General features: G+C 41.1%; 1 protein-coding gene across 1 annotated transcript in view; it reads left to right on the forward strand.

The window, feature by feature from the left end:
- The first annotated feature begins 11997 nt into the window (after positions 1-11997).
- LOC118400720 (alpha-1,3-mannosyl-glycoprotein 4-beta-N-acetylglucosaminyltransferase C-like) overlaps positions 11998-23170 on the forward strand; it is a 31101-nt gene continuing 19928 nt past the window's right edge. Inside the window, exon 1 of the mRNA XM_035797731.2 lies at positions 11998-12232. The gene's annotated coding sequence lies outside the window, so the exon portion shown is untranslated. The remainder of the gene's footprint in view (positions 12233-23170) is intronic.

A 23170-nucleotide genomic window follows, 5' to 3' on the forward strand; every position in this document is an offset into this window, starting at 1 on the left:
TAAAAGTATATTTTAGCTTTATCGGAGGGTGCCAATCATTTTAGTTTTCACTTATTCAGTGAGGATGTGGCCATTGAATTTCAATCTTAGCGTAAATACTTCATTAGCATTGTGGAGAAAAGTTCTCTCCCTCGCCTCTGTAACTTTCAATGCATGCGCCTTTTGAATTCTAATGTTGGGACTCTTGAAATATGATCGCCTTTCACATGTAAATGAACAAGGACGAAATCCCCAAAATTGCTTAGGGGGAATTGTTTGAACATGGAACTGGAATGGAAATGTGAGTCAGTCTGCACACAGACAGAGAGCTAATGTTAATTCTTGTGCAGAGCCCCTTTGTGGTTGGAGGGTTCTATTCAACCTACCTTTGTACTGTGAAATGAAGAATAGGCCTAGCCTGATGATCCTCATAGCCTGGATATTAATACAGCAAGATGATCCAATACAATTTGCCATCAGGAAATTCATTTCTGAGATCCAATTTCCACACATAGGCCTACTGCTCATTTGAATATAAATCAAAGGGACAGTTTTTATACTTTGCTTTTTTTGTTTCTGTATTCCGGATCGATCCATAGCTAGGACTACGAGTGGGAGGAGATTCTCATCTGTTGAAATGTCCTGCTGTAAAGTACCGAATCCTGATTCTTTCTCTGAGGCTGGACTAGGTGCATACTAATGAGCAGAGCTACCTGAAAACTCTGCTGTTGTACAGAAGCGTTCTAAATAAACTACCTTGTGGTTATATGATTATAATTTCAGAAGGGATAAGTATTCAATGTTTCTCTGAACAGGCTGTACCTTCATGTTCTGTCTTGTGCATTGGGTTGCAATTCATTTCTAGAAGAGGAATGAATGAAACATCAGACAACTGTGCCCGTAGTAGGCCTATCGACTGTTTGGGTTTCAGTTGGAGAATAAGACTGTGTCAAATAAGAGGAAGCACTGTCACAACAATGGCTTGATACACACGTGGCATGTTTAGACCTGAGAATTGCTTTGTTTGCGCTGCTCAATGATGACGCAGAGAGCTGTTAGTAGATGTTAGCTCGCCACGTTTTGTCACTCAACTTCAACAAACAGCCAAAACGTTTTTATTGGTAGAAGCTATTCCTAATCCGCTCTATCCAATCAGTGGGGTACAGCCCACCCTTCTCTTTAGAGACAGTTAAGGTAATTAGAAAGCACGGAGCATGATCCTGGAAAAGGAGGACGAAGCTAGTAAGCATTAGAAACCTGATCTTTCTCATTCCAGGTCGTCCAGACCGGGAAGGTAGTCTAAATCTCAGCACTAGCTGTTCGGTCTGAAAAAGACTGACAAATCATGGGAATTTGAAGAGCTATGAAGACATTCATACCTGTGAGTCAAGCGTTGCTAGGTAACAGTAGCCTTGGCAACACTGCTCCCTTTTGGCTAAAGCAAGTGTGAGAAGCATGGTTACATTTAAGTCATTTAGCAGACGCTCTTATCCAGAGCGACTTACAAATTGGTGCATTCACCTTATGACATCCAGTGGAACAGCCACTTTACAATAGTGCATCTAAATCTTTTAAGGGGGGAGAAGGATTACTTTATCCTATCCTAGGTATTCCTTAAAGAGGTGGGGTTTCAGGTGTCTCCGGAAGGTGGTGATTGACTCCGCTGTCCTGGCGTCGTGAGGGAGTGTGTTCCACCATTGGGGAGCCAGAGCAGCGAACAGTTTTGACTGAGCTGAGCGGGAACTGTACTTCCTCAGTGGTAGGGAGGCGAGCAGGCCAGAGGTGGATGAACGCAGTGCCCTTGTTTGGGTGTAGGGCCTGATCAGAGCCTGGAGGTACTGAGGTGCCGTTCCCCTCACAGCTCCGTAGGCAAGCACCATGGTCTTGTAGCGGATGGTTACATACAGTAAGTTTGTGCTTTTAATATTAACTAAATACTGCACTCTGAGCCACAACATGGATTTGCTAGATTCACGATAGTGTTAGACAAAGCAAGGAAAGTGAACTTCAAAACGTGATGTAGTTTTATTGGAATTAACAGCTGTTGGTAAATAATGAATCTGCTAGCTTCTGACATGATTTACTGCATCAAGAAAGAGAGCAGTTGATGGGTTACTAAAACGGCTCCATCTACAGATTGGTAAACGTTATTCCTAATTTGACAAGCAGAAAAATAGGGGAAGATTTCATAACCTCTATGTCTTTGTCTGACTTGTTGGGTCAGTGGCAAAAAATGGCAGTTGTTTGTAACATGTTTGTGGAAAATGTGGGAATGCAGTTACTAAAACAGCTGTACTGATCTGAAGTGAAAATGTTGGTTCCACAAACATATGAATAGCAGAGAAGTAGAGGAAGATTTCATACCCTCTAACTTTTTTTGTCTAACTTGTTGGGGTAGTGGTCAAAACGGGAGCTGTTTGCGAAAAAAAAAGTTACAGAAAATGTTGTTGATGCGGTAACTAAAACAGCCATATTGTTAGATCCGTAATGGATATTTCTGTTATTATTTCAGATTTGAAACAGTTCATTCAGCCTCATTTATTGCCTTTTTAAAGAAACATCGCTGACATGGCTGACTTGTTTAAACAAAGTGGTTTCTACTGACAATTGAGATGTACAAACTATGGCATAAGGGGACGACGAGCGGATAAGAGACAATGTGTAATTTCGATTAAGACATTAATGAGCGAGCTAGGATGGACGTAGTCAATATAACTACTTATTCAGCACTTTTGAAATGTACAGCGACAGAATTCAGAACATGGGCCGTTTTTACAGTATTTTTTACACCAAGTCAGAACCATATGATAATAAAGGGGTCATATAAGCAGACAATGAAAGCTCTTACAATATTCGATTACATTTCTCTAAAACAGGCTACACGTGCACCACCAAGTCAGAACAGTAGGCGAATTTAGGAGGGGAAACGGGACTAAATTATCAGGGTGAGGCACATGGGCTACTAACACTTAGTATTACTTTCTTAGCTACAGTGTACATATCTCCCTGGCATATTACATTGTTTATGCAGCAGCATACAAGACATTTTTGGACTCACCTTGTGCTGTTCTCATTTGAACAGGAAGGTGGTGCGGCGGTCCTTTTGTGGGCAAATTTTCTCATCAAACCTTGTCATCAAAGTCTGGCATTCTCTGGATTTATTGTGCTTTCAAGACAACTGGGAACTCTGGAAAAAAAACAAGGTCGACTCATGATGACGTCAGTAATCTTCAGGTCGGAGCTCTAGAAAGAGGCCAGATTTCCCGACTTGCAATTCCAAGTTGGATGACTGTTCAAAATGTATTTTCCCAGTCGGATCTCGTTTTTTCCCGAGTTCCCAGTTGTCTTGAACTCACTGAAATCAGATTTCCCAATTCAGAGCTCCCAGTTGTTTTGAGCGAGGCAGAAGTCATGCTATATTGACACCATGGCCAATGTTGAATGTTTATCCTTTTAAGCTTGGAAAAGAGACCCTTAAACCCAGACTTGGGACCACACACCCACTCCACTGAATAGCAAGCTAGTGATTGCTTTGCAATGCTTGCAGTTAGCCACAGATTTCTTCCAAACCACTCAATGTTGTGTAATGTTTATGTCCAATGGCCGTTGAGCTCCAATACGTTTTATCTATAATTTTTCTTCATTATTTCTCTTCATATGACAAGGATTAAAAAGGATTTGCCAGTAAATTGTCGACTTGATTCATGATGATGACTGCTCGCTTGGAAGCTAAGATTTTGAAAGCATGATGTTGACATCAGTCCAATCAAAGCTGCTGTAAATATAACATGATTTGATGTAATTTTATATGTGGCCAATGACCTTGAGCATTCTTGGATGGTAACCTCTAATGTAACTCTATGGCAGCACCCAAGGGGCTTGAATCTTTTAGATTTGGCGGTGACGTAGTGTCCCCATGAGTGACAGAACACTGAGCCAATCACGGCGCAACTAGAGAGCATTACCAACCGCTACGCTCCGTATTTTCCACTGGCTGCCCCACCACCACAGAAAGCACTGAGCTAGACTGAAACACCTGCATTTTGGGGCTGACTTACTCAAGAAAGCAAAAAAGAGAGTTTGTTTCTGGCTTTATTAACTCAAAGGTTATATATCTTGACCCTGACAAAACTACGTTGGCAAATAAATAATCAGTCTCTACCCGCCGTTGTACTGGTGAACGTACAATCCCTGGAGAGGAAACTGGACAAGGTCTGTTTGAGATTATCCTATCAACGGGACCTGAAAAACTGTAATATCCTATGTTTCTCAGAGTCGTGGCTGAACAAGAACACTGAAAATATACATCTAGCTGGTTTTTCAATGCATCGTCAAGACCGTACGGCAGCATTGGGTAAGGTTAGGGAGAAGAGGTGTGTCTTTGTTATCAACAGATTGTGCACCATCTCTAATATTTAAGGACTATTCATGGTTCTGCTCACCAGAGTTAGAATACCTCATGATAAACTGTAGATCATACTATTTACCAAGAGAGTTTTCATATATATTCTTTGTAGCTGTCTATTTACCACTGTAAACTGGTGCTGGAGCTAAAACCACACTCAACCAGCTGTATAAGGCCATAAGCAAACAAGAACATGCTCATCCAGAGGCGACGCTCCTAGTGGCTGGTGATTTTAATGCAGGGAAACTGAAATCCATTTGACCTAATTTCTACTAGCATGTCACCATGTCACAAATATCATACACCCAAGACATTGTCATGAATGTCCACGAGAATCCAAATAGGTCAGATCAGGTTTGCAATGAATAACTTCAATCAGACCCCCTCTCACCCTAGAGGGGGAAGGAAAGAACTAGTGGGGGTTAGCAACTCACGCCCTGTTGTAAATCAAGGGAGAAGATTCAGGCATGCGCTCTCAAGATTCACCAAAGGAATGTGCTTTGTTTCAACTGACTTTTTCCCACTGAAAATAACACGTTCAGTATTTCTAACACAGAACGTGGGGAATGGTCAGAGGCGATCTATAGAACACTAATAACATGAAACATGTTATAAACTAAATACTGTAACTTGGAAAGTATACCCACTGTATGTATGAAGTTTCCATGTTTTTGTTAAGAGAGGGATGTGATTTGAGAAGCTATACGAGTTTTACCTAACTTTGCACGGTGAGTAGTTAGGGAAAAGGGGATACCTAGTCAGTTGTCCAACAATGTATTCAGCTGAAATGTGTCTTCCACATTTAACCCAACCCCTCTGAATCAGAGAGGTCTAGGGGGCTGCCATAATCGACATCCACAGCGCCCGGAGAACAGTGGGTTAACTGCCTTGCTCAGAGGCAGAATGATAGATTTTTACCTTGTCAGTTCGGGAATTCGATCCAGTAACCTTTCGGTTACTGGCCCAATGCTCTAACCACTAGGCTACCTGCCGTGAGGTCAGGCAGTGTGCCAGCCTGCCGGAACAGCCCCTTTCGAACAAATTGTATAAATGATAGGTTAAGAAAAAAAAAACACATTGGACGAGAAAAGTGTGAAGCTGCAGCTGCACGTTTAAAGTGGTCTGAACTTTGAATCTCAACATGAGGTGGAGACGATAAACTCCACTACACCACTGCTCTTTTCTGTGAAGGTCATGTTCGGCTGAATTCAGTGCATGAACTGTCACTTTACTGTAGGAGAGTGGAAGAAGCTCCACATGACAGGACTCATGTCTGGCAGAGTCTCTTTGTGTTATTCACCAAGACAACGGAGTCAGTCAAGCCCCCAGGAGTTTTTCTACTGGAGGTCAGTCATCTCTGATGTTCAAATACTGTAGTGCCCCTGAAGTCATCTTGTGATACGGAATAGTTTTGATAAATAAAAGTCTACCTTTTTTTAAACTTGATTTTGAACATAATGCAGGACAATATTGAATCAGTTTTATTAAGACCAGAACATATAGAATAGCCTACTTTAGTATAACATTTTTCCAAAACCATGCACATGGTAGGCCAAGCTCTACTTTTTTTTATATGCTATAGTAATACATGAAAAAGACAATGTGTTACAACAAAAAGATGTTTTGTGTTGCCAATAGCAGCCCATCCTGCCAGATGTGATTGTCATGGTTGTCTTGATATATAGGTTATTCTGACCCTGTAATAACGTAAGTTGAAGTCGTGAGCGTTTACTGACCCCACTTCAGAATGAACTTGTCACTGGGCTCTGCCCTTATTATTCATTATTAACACAGCAATTGGATTTAGATGGACTTGAATACATCAGTGAGAACAACACCCAAAATATGGGTAGGAGGAACAACTGAATGTAATGCGACCATAATGACGTTGAAGCACTTGCAGTTGGAGCGTGCTCTATTGAACAAAGCCTGATTTGGAAAATTAATTATTTCTTCATTATTTCAAATGCAGATTATTACTCAGTTTTATGATTTATATGGTTGTATTACTTAGTTTTAGGAGCAGCATTTCCCTCTTAAACAGGTTGACATCGTGTTCAAACCGACACGATGTGAACTTGCATCAACCATGAATGGCTGTTTAAGAGGGAAATGCTGCTCCTAAAACTAAGTAATACACCTATTTAAATAATACAACTGTGTAATAATCTGCATTTGAATGGAAGAAATAACGAATGGAATTATGCAACAGACAGATATTGCATAATTGAAGAAACAAAAAACAGCTGAACCTGGGTAAGGGGTTCTGATTGAATAGTGCCTCAAGTAACCTTTTTGAGCTAAACCTCAAACATGTACAACTAGATGGTTCAGCCATGCTCTGAATCGAGTCATTTAGTTTTGGCAGTGTTGTTTTGTCTTCGAAATGAGGTTCAAGAAAAGGAAATTGAATGCTTTCCTATTACACACACAATCAAGTCCCAAGGTGCTTGTGTTGCTTAACGACTTGGTTTGCTGCCACTTCCTTTGCGGTGATTTGGGATGGTGCCCCATTCACTCTCACTGTTTTAGCTCATCAATGCTATGTATTGTATATTTCACCGTATTTCTGTGAATCAGACCCCCCCACACTGAGGGCATCTGATCTGTGCGATAACAGTTGAGAGGATCATGCAGCTCATGCCTTCTCTTTCTCCTTAGCATCTGCTCTTCCTTGTCTGCCCTTCTTGTTCCACTTGGGTGAAATCTGAATCTGAATTTTCAGGGATTTCCCACAACACCTCGAATTAGAGGATAGGAAAAATTCAGACTCTTCCAACCCCACGGGGATAGCCAGCCTGAGCCTACATGGCAGGTTGGCAGGCTGTTTTGAGTGACAACCTATGAAAGAGGAAGTCCTTTGCTCTCAATAAATTGCACGCGCGCACACACACACACACACACACACACACACACACACACACACACACACACACACACACACACACACACACACACACACACACACACACACACACACACACACACACACACACACACACACACACACACACACACACACACACACACACACACCTTTGACGAACCTCACTAAATGATAACATTGATGCCTGTCAAGCCAAGCATGTAATCACAGAGCATGCAAATAGACAGTAATTAGCATCAGCGAAGCATAACCTTTACTTTGTGTACATTACAGTGCATATAAGGAAATCAGTCAATTTAAATAAATTCATTAGGCCCTAATCTATGTATTTCACATGACGTGGCAGGAGTGCAACCATCAACCATGGGTGGCCCACACACTTGGGAGTCAAGGTGACCCACTGGGGAGCCAGTCCCAGTCAATCAGAATGAGTTTTTACCCACAAAAGGGTATTATTACAGATATATATATACAATTGGTGGCTTATGGTAGAGAAATTAATATTAAATTCCCTGGCAACAGCTCTGGTGGATATTCCTGCAGACAGTATGGCAATTGCTAGCTCCCTCAGAACTTGAGACATCGGTGGCATTATGTTGTGTGACAAAACTGCACATTTTAGAGTGGCCTTTTACCCCCAGCATAAGGTGCACCTGTGTAATGATAATGCTGTTTAATCAACTTCAAATTTGTTTACACCTGTCAGGTGGATGGATTATCTTGACAACGGATAAAATGCTCACTAACAAGGATGTAAACAAATGTTAGGGTAAGTAAGGGTAAGTAATCCTTCTCACCCCCCCCCTTCTCCCCCCCCAACAAGATTTAGATGCAAGTGGCTGTTCCATTGGTTGTCATAGGTGTTTGCACCAATTTGTAAGTCGCTCTGGATAAGAGCGTCTGCTAAATGACTTAAATGTAAATGTAAATGTAAATGTGTGCACAACATTTGAGAGAAATAAGCTTGTTGTGCATATGGAACATTTCGAGGATCTTTAATTTCAGTTCATGAAACATGGATGAAGCGGGACGATTTTTTAAACATTTAGTCTGACAAACTTGCCTCTTTCTGAAAAGTTGAATGGCCCTACAATGCTGCAGGATTCTGCCAGTAAGATTTAAGGACCTGTCAATCTGTTCTGTCAACCTGGATGCCCTCTGAAGTTGTTCTCTGATTCTCTACATGGCAATTGTTGTCTAGGAGTGACTCTTACCCGTCATTTGATAGTGGCCATGGTTATCACACTGCTGTACACGCTGATATGCAAGACTTTCAGGCAGAGAGAATGGCGTGTAAATTAGTTTACATCCCTCCACACTATGAGAATGATTGGGTTGACTCGAGGTTGTCAGACTGCTTGTGTCTGACTGAGGAATGATTCATGCATTCCAGGAATTATTCATGCATTCCAGGAATTATTCATGCATTCCAGGAATGAATAATACATTCCAGGAATTACTAATATATTCCAGGAACTACAGAGGCAGGTGTCGTGGAGAAGTTGAGGCATTTGTAATCTCTCCGATACCTCCAACTTTTTAATGTCTGACCCTCTATACCTATAATCTACCACCTGTTTGCCGAGAAGGCTAAGGTTCACTCTGTGTTGTCAAGCAATCAAATCAATGTGTTTGGTAAGGCTTTGCTTAGGCTGCATGTGTAATGCATTATGACGCTGTTATAAATGCATTGTAAGAATTGTCAAAATCATATATGACCCTCATAATAAGGCACTTCACAGGTCAGTGAAGTACAGATTTTTTAATAGTCGTTTCATGTTTGTTGGCCAAGCCATCCTTTATTGTCAGTGTTCCTCTCCTCCTCCATCCTTTACCATATGACGTTGTTGGTGAAAGATAAGGGAGAAGCTATCCTTGGAAGAGCATTTGATATCACAACATACATTTTTATTAATATTCATTCATTTAGCCATGCTCACTTCCAAAGTACAGTACATGTGAATATCTAAAGTACACATAGAGCCCCAGTTTAACCAATTTAACTACAACTTAACTTCAGATTAACTACAGAGCAGACTGTCTCTAAAATGCAGAGATGGGAATTGTTTGGAGCTTGTTTGCTACTGTAGAGGAGGGTGACATTGCTGCAGAGTGCAGACAAAGTATACTTTTTTTTTGACTCTGCTGGCAATTTCACCCCAGGGTGAGTTGCCCCTGGGCTCAACCTGGTGTTTTAACTCAGGATGTTTTCGAACTTGAGTCGGTCATCTCTGGGTTGGATTTTATCAGTGAGTATTCTTTACAGAACGATGGGAAAGGCATGTTCCTAGTTGTAGGAATGGTCTATTGGTCTCTTGTGCAGATCAAATGGAGCACAGTTGAATTGAGTTCATGCTTAAAGCAGTGAACAGTGAACCCCAACACACCAAGACGAAGTGATGTGTTGGTGTAGATGATTTAGAGTGTTCCATTTAAACTGCAGCAGCCACCCTTGAAATGCTTTATTAACATCACAAGTATGCAGGGCACCAAGCACTTCACACCACAAAGCTCCACCACTGGCAATGTTATTATTCATTAATTAATTTATGATTCATGTCTAGGCATTAGAAATATTGCATGAAAGAGAGCACCATGAAGGGCACAGTATACTATGTACTGTATGTATCTACATTTTCAGGTGCAGCAAGTCTCATTTAATTGCAAATAAATACAGGGGGTCCATGACTCTTGGCCCCCTTGTTTTCACTAATGGACCAGTACACTTTGTACCCTCTCTCTTTGAGAGAGGATCAACACTTACTGAAATCTGTCCATTGGCTGGGGGGAAGTATTGAGTAGCTTGGATGAATAAGGTGCCCAAAGTAAATGGCTTGTTCCTCAGTCTCAGTTGCTAATGTATGCATATTATTATTAGTATTGGACAGCAAACACTAACGTTTCTAAAACTGTTTGAATGATGTCTGTTAGTATAACAGAACTCATATGGCAGGCAAAAACCTGAGGAGAAATCAAAACAGGAAGTGAGAAATCTGAGGCTGGTATGTACTCAACACAGTTCCCATTGACATCCGCTTGAGATATTAATGATGTTGCACTTCCTAGGGCTTCCACTAGATGTCAACCGTCTATAGAAATTTGAATGAGGCTTCTACTGTGTTGTGGGACTGAATGACAGCAGAATGAATCAGGTGTCTGGCAGTCAGCCATTCTGGTCAAGCGCATTGCACATGATAGCGACTTGTGTTCCATGGCTCCCGGAAACACAAAGGAATACTCTGGTTGGAACTTTATTGAAGAGGAAAGTTAAAAACATCCTAATGATTGATTCTGTACTTAGTTTGAAATGTTTCTTCGACCTGTATTAAAACTTTTGAAGTTTTTGTCCGACTTAACGATATGTATACCAAACGCGCTAACAAAAGTAGCTAATTGGACATAAATAACGGACATTATCGAACAAATCAAGCATTTATTGTGGACCTGGGATTCCTTGGAGTGCATTCGGATGAAGATCATCAAAGGTAAGGGAATATTTAGCATGTAATTTATGGTTTATGTTGACTACAACATGGCAGCTATTTTGACTTGATTGTTTTGAGCGCCATCTCAGATTATTGCATGGTTTGCTTTTTCAGTAAAGTTTTTTTAAAATCTGACACAGCGGTTGCATTAAGGACAAGTATATCTATAATTCCATGTGTATAACTTGTATTATCATCTACATTTAGGATGAGTATTTCTGTTGAATCAATGTGGCTATGCAAAATCACTGGATGTGTTTGGAACTAGTGAATGTAACGTGCCAACTTTATCAAACAAAACATAAATGTATTGTGTAACATGAAGTCCTATGAGTGTCATCTGATGAAGATCATCAAAGGTTAGTGATTCATTTTATCTCTATTTGTGGTTTTTGTGACTCATCTCTTTGGCTGGAAAAATGGCTGTGTTTTATTGTCACTATGTGCTGACCTAACTTAATCGTTTGTGGTTCTTTCGCCGTAAATTCTATTTGAAATCGGACACTGTGGTGCGATTAACAACAAGAATACATTTAAAACGGTATAAAACACATGTATGTTTGAGGAATTTTAATTATGAGATTTCTGTTGTTTTGAATTTTGCGCCCTGCACTTTCAGTGGCTGTTGTCATATCATCCCGGTAATGGGATTGCAGCCTTAAAAGGCCAATCAGCAGTTGTCACAATAACAAAGCATCTTCCCCACCACTGTTTCGGTAAAAAGTTGAGGAATGGGCCTAGAGAAATGTAAATACTCTCAAATTCATAGACAGAGCTATGGATGCAAGGACTGACCATCCATGATATAAAAATTATAGTTTTAACCATGTATCGAGGCTTATATCTTGGGTTCTGATGGGATACGACAGTTAAGCTAAGCTCGTGAGGTATTTACAGGTTATATTCTTCAAGAATAAATGGGTACATATTATCCATTTAATTAATCATTGAGTCCATGAATGGATGTAACAACTGCTGATTGCCTCTTATGACCTTAGTATGGTCTTAGGCCGTATTTTTTGGATTGGTTTAAATCTCTCAGTCTAACTGACAGATGGGTATCTCGAGCCACTGAATTGAGGCTGAGAGATGCATTACAATGTGTTGTCACTTTAAGACCAAACGTCTGGAAGGGGGAGGAGAGTCAGGAGAGGGAAAAACTGACAACAAATGAGAAGCAGTGTATGTGCAGACACAGTGACACCTTGGTGAGGAGAGTCAGAGCGGGGGAGTGAGGCAGGCAGAGGGGAAGAGAGTAAGAGGGCTGGAAAAGAGAGACTGAGATCAAAGAGCGAGATGGAGACAGACAGAGATAGCCTCACCAGACGACTGCCATTATAATTAGTGTTTACGGAACTTTTTTCAGAGCTAATGATCTGCTCTTGTGTGAGTCATATGGAGATAATTTAGACTGGTGGCAACGTGCAGCACAGAGCATCGCCAGAACTCCTTCACATTCACACAGACAGCAGGCAGGTGAGTGTGCCTGTCGCTTCATGGGCATTCTTTCTTTTTGAGTAACTATCACTTGTTACTATACAATTACCATGTTATTACCATTTTATTCTGTGCTGTAATGTAAAATTCTCCCATAGGTATAGTATTTTATGCACAAGTATGTGTTGGCTGTATTAAATATTGAACTACTGTTCCATTGTAAAAACCCAATCTTCTCTCACTGAGACTTGCAGCTCCTTTGTCCTGAAAATGGCTGTATATCCCAGGATTTATCATGGCTTTGCCTGGTGACACAAATCCCCTTCCTCTCAGTGATGTGGGGATAACTTGCTCTCCTCTCCCTCACAGTTTATAATGAGATGGGGTACTACTGGTCTGCTCTCTGTCAGTCAGGGTGTTTGTCTGGCTGTGACTTTGCCCTATAATAGCGTCATCTAATGGTATCATATGTTGTGTCCTAGAAGATGGGCTCTTCTCCCTGTCAGACGGAACTGATTTGATTGGCTTCCACTCAGCACATCATGTTGTAACTTGCCAAACCAGTTGCTATTAATGTTGGTTCCCTTTATGACCCACTTCACCTGTCAAACCCGAGTGCTAGACAGAGGCTGCATCCCAAATCGTACCCTATTCCCTATATAGTGCACTACTTTTGACGGGGGACGTATCGTCCCTGGTCAAAAGTAAAGTAGACTAGAGTAGAGCAGAGTAGTGTAGAGTAGACTAGTGTAGAGTCTTTATTAACCCATGGGGCAATTCATTTTGCAGCACATAGTAAAAACACATTGAACACAGACAAATAAATATACCCCAAAACAATAAATACAGCAATATGTACACAACTAACAGTAGTCCTTCAGCTTATTGAGAAAGCTGATAGCAGCTGGCATGAAGGAGAGTTTTGAACCATTTTAAACTTGGGGAGTGTGTACTGTAGCTGCGCCCTGGGGGAAGCAACATAAATTCATCAAACAAGGGATGCTGGGAGTTCCCCAGAATGGATTGCGCCTTACATATGACTGGTGTCTGTAGTGCACTATATAGGGAATAGGGTGCCATTTGGGCCTCAGGCAGAGCCATCTTTATATACGGCTCTCTCTGGTGCTCGACAATAATTAATGGACCCCTTAAAATGTTAAAGTACTTTTATTGCAGATTGGAGTTACCTTCAGACAGTGAAACCTCTGCTCTTCAGTCTTGGTGTGCGACTCAAATGGCACCCTATTCCCTATATAGTGTGCTATTTTTAACCAAAGACCTATCAGTCCCGGTCAAATGTAGTGCACTTAATGTGGAATAGGGTGCCATTTGTTTCGGTAAAGGACGTCCCTGGGGCTATTTTTATGTATTTTGGCCAGACTGCTGGATAGTCATCAACGGCTACCCTGAGTGTAAATGGAGCTTATCTCTTTTATTGATCCCTGTCTATTAGTCTCACCATAGACTACACACTTATTAAGGCCTAGATTCAATCAGATGAAGCGTTAACCGGTGGTAGCCGGCATCTCCACAGCCGGGGGTTTTGGCTGTGTCGGGGTTGTAACTGCATTAGTGCTGTCAAATCTGTGAGCAGCTGCTCCTGTGGTTGTCACTAAGCCATGCACATTCCAGTATAGGTATAACACCGGGAGCGTTTGTCGATTTGATAGCTCCAACACAGTTACACCTCTGACATCGTCTAAATAAAAACAATGAAACTGCTATGCAACTGTCGGTTATCGCGGGTTAAGGCAGAACTGATGAATCTAGCCCTAAAATCTGGCATACCGTTGCACTGTAACAGGAGTCAGTGTTGACTTAGCCCAAAGGCTGGCAGATGACGATATTGAGTCGTGTCATCTTACTGTCCAAAGGGAATCTATTCAGCTGGCTATGCACTAGTTCCCCCCATAGACCAGTTCATACATAAAACATTCTCCATTAAGGTGGTATTTGTATTTTGTATTTGTATTTGTTATGGATCCCCATTTGCTGCTGCCAAGGCAGGAGCTACTCTTCCTGGGGTCCAGGAAGAACAGTTATACTATTTTTTAAAACATTACAATACATTCACAACAGATTTCACAACACATTAAGTGTGTGCCCTCAGTGTGCCTCCTACACTACTACCACATATTTACAACACAAAATCCACATGCACCTGTGTGCATAGTTATTGTATGCTTGTATGCATGTATCTGTGCCTATGTTTGTGTTGCTTCACAGTCCCCACCATTCCATAAGGTGTATTTTCATCTGTTTTTCAAATCAAATTTTACTGCTTGCATGAGTTACTTGTTGTCAAATAGAGTTCCATGTAATCATAGCTCTATGTAGTACTGTGTGCTTCCCATAGTCTGTTCTGGACTGTGAAGAGACCTCTTGTCTTGTGGGGTTGCATGGGTATCCGAGCTTTGTGCCAGTAGTTCAACCAGACAGCATTCAACATGTCAATACCTCTCAGAAATAAAAGTAGTGATGAATTCAATCTCTCCTACACTTTGAGCCAGGAACGATTGACATTATTAATGGTAGATCTCTGTGTACATCTAAGCGCCAGATGTGCTGCCCTGTTAGGGGCCAATTGCAATTTGTCTAAATCCCTCTTTATGGCACCTGACCACACGACTGAACAGTAATCCAGGTGCGGCAAAACTAGGTCCTTTAGGACCTGCCTTGTTGATAGTACAGCTAAGAAGGCAGAGCAGCACATTATTATGGACACACTTCTACCTATCTTAACTATTGTATCAGTATGTTTTGACCATGACAGTTGAAAATCCAGGGTTACGCCAAGCAGTTTTGTCCCTCCAACATTATTCATTACAATATGAAGTTGAGGTTTCGGGTTTAGTGAATGATTGTCCCAAATATAATGCTTTTAGTTTTAGAAAAATGTAGGTCTGACTTATTCCTTGCCACCCATTCTGAAACTAACTGCAACTCTTCATTAAGTTTTGCAGTTATTTCAGTTGCTGTAGAAGCTGATGTGTATAGTGTTGAGTCACCTGTGTACATAGACACACTGGCTTTACTCAAAGCATGTCGTTAGTAAAGATTGAAAAAAGGGGCCTAGATAGCTGCCCTGGGGAATTCCTGATTCTACCTGGATTATGTTGGAAAGGCTTCCATTAAAGAACACCATCTGTGTTCTGTTAGACAGGTAACTTGTTATCCACAATATAGCAGGGGGTGTAAAGCCATAACACATATGTTTTTTTTTCCAGCAGCAGATCAGCAAATCATTAAAGTAGTTGGCAATATCAGTGGGTTTTGTGATGAATGAGCCATCTGATTCAATGAATGTATCACGTTTCAGGTAAGACCCAGATGCAGACAGTGTCGAAGTAACAAAAGTGTATTACTAATACAGGGGCAGGCAAAATGACAGGTCAAGGGCAGGCAGAGGTCAGTAATCCAGATAGGGTGCAAAGGTCCAGAACGACAGGCAGTCTTAGGGTCAGAGCAGGCAGTGGTCAATAATCCATTGTGGTGGGGGCATGGTATAGAACGGCAGGCAGGCTCAGGGCCGGGGCAGGCAAAACAGGAACTAGAACAGACAGGCGCAAGGGGAAAACGCTGGTAGGTTTTACAAAACAAAACGAACTGGCAACAGACAAACAAAGAACACAGGTATAAATACACTGGGGATAATGGGGAAGATTGGCAACACCTGGAGGGGGGTGGAGACAAGAACAAAGATAGGTGAAACAGATGTCTGTAGTGACACCTCTGTCACCTGTGACAGAATGATGGAGCTCCAAAGCTTTTTACTATCATTCTTTATGTAATTTATCTTTGTTTCATAGTGTAGTTTCTTCTTCTTTTTATTCAGGTTAGTCACATGATTTCTCAGTTTGCAGTACATTTGCCAATCGGTTGTGCCAATCGGTTGTGCAGCCAGACTTGGTAGTAGTGTCCCAACAGTTACATGTGTATAGGGGACATATTGGAGTGGCAGCAACCCGTGGTCTGTTTTACCCTGTAGTCACTGCAGGTTTGGAAGCCTTTGTTAACCTCTGCGCACGGAACCCGCTAGCGGGCTGAAATTCCACAACATACGGTGATCGCTACATAAATAGTCATATTAAACATTCATGAAAATACAAGTGTCTCACATGTATCGGAAGCCTACAATCTTGCTAATCCAACTGCGTTGTCAGATTTAAAAAAAGATTTACTGCGAAAGAATACGATGCGATTATCTGAGCATAGAGCCCCATAAAAAAAAACAATTTTAACCAGCACAGGCGTAACATTAAACTGCATTAATGCATTAAAATAAATAGTTTACCTTTGACGATCTTCGTCTGTTTGCAATTCCAATGCTCATTGTTACACAATGAATGATCTTTTGTTTGAATCCATTTTTATAGCCTAACACGAAACATTTTGTGAACCGCTTGTGTTGTGAATTCCGTCTCATTCCATTTTCGACTACACATTCCAGGTAAATAACCCACACAGAACGTGACTTTTCCAGTCATGTTTGGTTTCACTGCAATCAACTGGTTTGTTTGTAACACAATCAAACCTGATGGGCCATTTCGCAGGACGTATTGCAGAAAGAAACCGATTTGAAGACAACAAGTCATGACATCATTGTGCACGAATGATTTGCCCGCTGTTTCGTTGATTGACTGTCTTTTAACCCAATGACCACTGATCGTCTTGAAATCTAGCTGGGTAGATAGCCAATGAGCTGAGCTAAACGGCAATAGGCCATGTTTATGTGTTGCAAGACCAACCCATGTAGTAAGCTCCAGCGTAAAGTGAGTCATTCGCTATTGAAGTTTCATACCGGAAAGAGAAACGCATATTACGCATTGCATTGTTTAGTAAATGCGCAGATTCATCTGTTTATATATCAATCATTATGGCGACAAAGTCAGGGAAAGCTAAATCTAAGTCTAGATATACAGATGTACACACAATTTTAGAATAAATTGATTGGGTAGGTGAGACAGAGATTGTTGTAGGACGATTCATTAAGCGATTGTGGAGGAATATTTTTTGAACGGGAGAGTTCAAAAAAGTTCTTATCATGCTAATGCCCTTGTTTGAAATTAATAATATAAAATATTATTTGTGATTTTTTGTACATTTTAGAAGCAATATATAAACATGTAATGTCATGAAATGTGAGATGCGTGTGTCTGCCGCCCCACCCCAACCCACATGAAATAGCCTATTTGAGGCTGTTGAAGGGAGGGCAGGCCCACACAACAATGGCCAAAGTGAAATGGAGACAGTAGATACAGCTGGTCTGTTTTAATATAATAAAGACAGTAGATCTAGCTGGTCTGTCATAATATAATATAAAAATCATCCTATCTGAATGTTTATTTTATCTTGTTCATTTTAAAGATGATACAAAAATAAAAATAAAAAACGTATGTTTTTTTTCATTGTTTTATCTAAACCAGATCTATTGTGTTATATTCTCCTACATTCAATTCACATTTCCACAGACTTCAGAGTGTTTTCTTTCAAATGGTACCAAGAATATGCATATCCTTGGTTCTGTGCCTGAGCTACAGGCTGTTAGATTTGGGTATGTCTTCAGGCGGAAATTGCACAAAGTAGGGGGGAGCTCAAAGATGTTTTAAGGCCTCTTGAAGTGCAAGTGATTTTAAAGAAAACGTATTCATATATATTTCATATGCTGTAATATGTAAACCAGAGATGGAAACTCGAGTCTGAGAGTCGGACTCGAGTCGCACTGAAGTCGCAAAGAAAATGACTTGCGACTTGACTTAGACTCGTGATTAATTGACTTGAGACTTGACTTGGACTCTATATGAGAAACTCGTGAACAATGCAAGTCAGTACTGGGCAAGTCAGTGTTTGTTGTGCATTCTGTCAGATAACATGGAGCAGGCGGCATTGTAACAGAGAAAGTAGTTTAATACAGAGGGCTGAAAAGTGTTCTAGAACGTCTGCGTTCTGCAAAAAATATGCAGACGACATATCTATTTCATTTGGGGAGAAGACAGAATCAGTGTCTGTCACTGTAGATATAATGACCGACAGGACCATGAGGGGGCTTCATGGGAGTAACAGTCATTACATGGCCATGGAATGAAAAAAACTCAGCTCGGTTGAGCTGTGATAGATTCACGGGTTCACACACTGAGAAAGCGAGTAGCAGCAGTGTAAAAACAAAGGGGGGTAAATTGATAAATTGTTCAGCATTCTTATAGTTTGGGGGTAGAAGTGTAAGGGCAGATGCTGGAGACAAGAAGCAAGTACAGGGATTGAACATCAAACAAAAACAGCATCTGGACAGAGGGAACCAAACAACATCATGACAATAATGCTGACACGGGAAACAAAACTGAGGAACTGACAGATATAGAGGGGTCCAGGTGAGTCCAATGAGCGCTGATGTGTGTAATGTTGGTGACAGGTGTGCGTAATGAAGGGCAGCCTGTTGCTCTCGAGCACTAGAGAGGGGGAGCGGAAGCAGGTGTGATAAGAAGCTGTTATCAGTGTAGATGAAGAGATTGAGACAGGTTAAATAATGATTTTTAAGCATTGAGACATTTAAGACATGGATTGTGTATGCTTACCATTCAGAAGGTTTAATTGGCAAGACAAAAGATTTAAGTGCCTTTGAATGGGGTACGGAAGTACCTGCAAGGCGCACCGCTTTGAGTGTGTCAAGAACTGCAACGCTGCTGGGTTTGTCATGCTCAAAAGTTTCCTGTGTGTAGGCTGAGGCTGTTCTGAGGGCCAAAGGGGATGCAACTCAACATTAGGAAGGTGTTCCTAATGTTTTGTACACTCATTGTACATAGATCCCAGACAATATTGTGTCTGTGGCTTTTAGGCTAACGTGAATGTTAGTTTTATTTCAATTTTCAGATCTATGCCTTTTTCATCTGTGAAAGAGTGGCTAGCCAGTTAAACATATTGGCACAAAGGTTAAGCTGTCAAAGTAAGAGCTTCTTGATATATTTTTCAATCCTCTTATTTCAATACAATCTCCTCTGATCGATCATGTGTTTCACTCAGTAAGCTTTGAAGACATACAGATCCTATTAAGATTTTAAAAGGATTCCTTTGTGAGGTATAGAAATGTAGAAAAGAGACATCCAGAGTTACAAGCCAATCCTGTTCACTAATGGGTGGCAGAGACTGTAATTTGTTCAAGGAATCTGAAGTAGCCTATCACTTTGTGGAAACAAACAACAACTCAAGAATTAGGCTGAGCACCTGCTGTGTTTTCAGCCTAAAGTATAGGCCTATTACCGTAAGACGTGTGTGTTCGAAATGTTCTACTGTATGTACCAGATGTGTATGTAAACTCAGCAAAAAAAGAAACGTCCCGTTTTCAGGACCCTGTCTTTCAAAGATAATTCGTAAAAATCAAAATAACTTCACAGACCTTCATTGTAAAGTGTTTAAACACTACAATGAACACCATGCCTGTTCAATGAAACATAAACAAGTAATGAACATGCACCTGTGGAACGGTCGTTAACCTGTTACTCCTACCCCCTACTTTTTCGAACATTCTGTTAAAAATCGTGCAACATTTCAGCGCCCTGCTACTCATGCCAGGAATATAGTATATGCATATGATTAGTATGTGTGGATAGAAAACACTCAGACGTTTATAAAACCGGTTAAATCACGGCTGTGACTATAACAGAACGTGCGTTTCATCGAAAAGTGCAGGAAAATCTGATCACTGAAAATGGGAAAATATATCCATGCGCCACTTCAACCCATTGTTAAACGTGATCCACATTAAATGGGGCCGAGGTTGCAATAACTACAGCTTCCACACGATGTCAACAGTCTTGTCATTTGCCTACGATTTGTTTCTTGGTCAAACAGACACAAGGCAGCGCAGCTCTTCCGGTCTCCGACCGGATATTTTGGTTGAGATTTACCCGGACATTATTTCCAGACGTACAGCTATAGAATATACATCGCCTCGTGATCAATTTGATCGCTTATTAACGTTTACTAATACCTAAAGTTGCATTACAAAAGTATTTCGAAGTGTTTTGTGAAAGTTTATCGTCAACTTTTTTAATTAAAAAAAAAAATGACGTTACGTTATAAAACGCTATTTTTTTCGTTGATCACACAGTCTTCATAGATCGATATCTAGGCTATATATGGACCGATTTAATCGAAAAAAGACCCAATAGTGATGTTTATGGGACATCTAGGAGTGCCAACAAAGAAGATGGTCAAAGGTAATGAATGTTTTATATTTTATTTTGTTTTGTGTAGCGCCGACTATGCTAATTATTTTGTTTACGTCCCCTTGCGGGTCTTTTGGGGTGTTATATGCTATCAGATAATAGCTTCTCATGCTTTCGCCGAAAAGCATTTTAAAAATCTGACTTGTTGCCTGGATTCACAACGAGTGTAAATTGAATTCAGTACCCTGCATGTGTATTTTAATGAACGTTTGAGTTTTAACGAGTGCTATTAGCATTTAGCGTAGCGCATTTGCATTTCTAGATGTCTAGATGGGACGCCTGCGTGTCAGGTAGGGGCAAGATGTTAAGACACTAACAGCTTACAGACGGTAGGCAACACTAACAGCTTACAGACAGTAGGCAATTAAGGTCCCAGTTATGAAAACTTAGGACACTAAAGAGGCCTTTCTACTGACTCTGAAAAACACCAAAAGAAAGATGCCCAGGGTCCCAGCTCATCTGCATGAACATGCCTTAGGGATGCTGCAAGGAGGCATGAGGACTGTAGATGTTGCCAGGGCATTAAATTGCAATGTCCGTACTGTGAGATGCCTAAGACAGCACTACAAGGTGACAGGACGGACAGCTGATCATCCTCGCAGTGGCAGACCACGTGTAACAACACCTGCACAGGATCGGTACATCCGAACATCACATCTGCGGGACAGGTACAGGATGGCAACAACAACTGCCCGAGTTACACCAGGAATGCACAATCTCTCCAACAGTGCTCTTCACTGACGAGTCGGGTTTTGTCTCACCAAAGGTGATGGTCAGATTCGCGTTTATCGTCGAAGGAATGAGCGTTACTCTGGAGCGGGATCGATTTTGAGGTGGAGAGTCCATCATGGTCTGCGGCGGTGTGTCACAGCATCATCAGACTGAGCTTGATGTCATTGCAGGCAATCTCAACGCTGTGCGTTACAGGGAAGACATCCTCCTCCCTCATGTGGTACCCTTCCTGCAGGCTCATCCTGACATGACCCTCCAGCATGATAATGCCACCAGCCATACTGCCCATTCTGTGCGTGATCTCCTGGAAGACAGGAATGTCAGTGTTCTGCCATGGCCAGTGAAGAGCCCGGATCTCAATCCCATTGAGCACGTCTGGGACCTGTTGGATCGAAGGGTGAGGGCTAGGGCCATTCCCCCGAGAAATGTCAAGGAACTTGCAGGTGCCTTGGTGGAAGAGTGGGGTGACATCTCACAGCAAGAACTGGTGCAGTCCATGAGCAGATGCACTGCAGTACTTAATGCAGCTGGTGGCCACACCAGATACTGACTGTTACTTTTGATTTCGACCCACCCTTTGTTCAGGGACACAATATTCAATTTCTGTTAGTCACACTTGTTCAGTTTATGTCTCAGTTGTTGAATCTTGTAATGTTCATACAAATATTTGCTGAAACTAATCGCAGTTGACAGTGAGAGGACGTTTCTTTTTTGCTGAGTTTAAAAGATAATGTGGATAAAGAGTCTCTGCCAAGTCATTAACCAGTTTATATCTAGTTTAGTCCACATTTCCCTCTTTGTTTTGGCCAAAGTCTATTATATAAAATCTTTGGTCATGCAGAATATAATACTTTTCTAAACACTTGTACGTTATTGTGGATGCTATAATGATTACAGATAATCCTGAATGAATCGTGAATAATGATGAGTGAAACATTTTTTGTAATGGTGAGAGGTTGTCTTGGGTGTATGATATTTGTGCGTCTGTAACTTTCTCACTCATCATTATTCACGGTTCATTCAGTTATATCCGTAATCATGTTAGCATCCACATTAATGTAGAATTGTTTAGAAACATATTCTATTCGTCTTTACAATATAAGTGACTTCAAAATGACACAATACATTGTTCACCATTCATTTCTATTGGGCACAGAATAATCTCAAACAGTAAATGTATCCAACAAGTTTGTAGAGTCACAAGCTTGATGTAATCATTGGGTGCTATGAATATGGATGAAATCACAGTCAAATTAATGCTGACAGTCTGCACTTTAACCTTGTAGTCATTGTATCATTTCAAATCCAAAGTGCTGGAGTATAGAGCCAAAACAACAAAACATTTGTCCCTGTCCCCAATACTTTTGGAGCTCATTGTATCAACAGTACTGCCACAGCAGCATAACATTTTATTAACACTTGACAAGACTTGCATCATTTACATCATCATCAATATTCAGTCTGATTGGCTGATAGCCTGTACATGGCAGAGAGGCATGAAAGGCAGAAAGAGAGAGGAGGGGCTGCATCTCCGACCCATTCGTTCTTCAGTTGGGAGGTGCACGTATGTCAGGCCAGCAGCAACACAGGTAGTCTAACCACCATATACAAAAATATCCACACAAGCCACTAGCCATATGTCATGAGTTAGAAGATCAGTGTTGGGATGAGTTACTTGGAAAAGTAATATATTACATACTACTCATTGCATTGAACAAAATAAATGCGTTATATTACTAGTGAGATCACTTTGCGTTACTTTCATCAAAAGGTTCGTGTCTGCTAAAGTCTTTGTGATGGAAGTTTGGTAGTGTTGCGTATCGATGAAAAACAGTATGAATAGGCTCTCAAACTCAAGCAGGTATGTAAACGTGTGGTTGATAGTAGCATGCCAGATCAAACCGGATGGAATTGGGTAAAGGGAGTTCCAGAAAATCTCAACGTGAAGTAAATAAAGGACCACTTGAAGGGAGGCTTTCTTATTGAGGCAAAGCGCCTCCAGATGACACGAGATGGTAAGAAG

This window comes from Oncorhynchus keta, chromosome 22 (assembly GCF_023373465.1).
Source record: "Oncorhynchus keta strain PuntledgeMale-10-30-2019 chromosome 22, Oket_V2, whole genome shotgun sequence".
Taxonomy (NCBI): domain Eukaryota; kingdom Metazoa; phylum Chordata; class Actinopteri; order Salmoniformes; family Salmonidae; genus Oncorhynchus; species Oncorhynchus keta.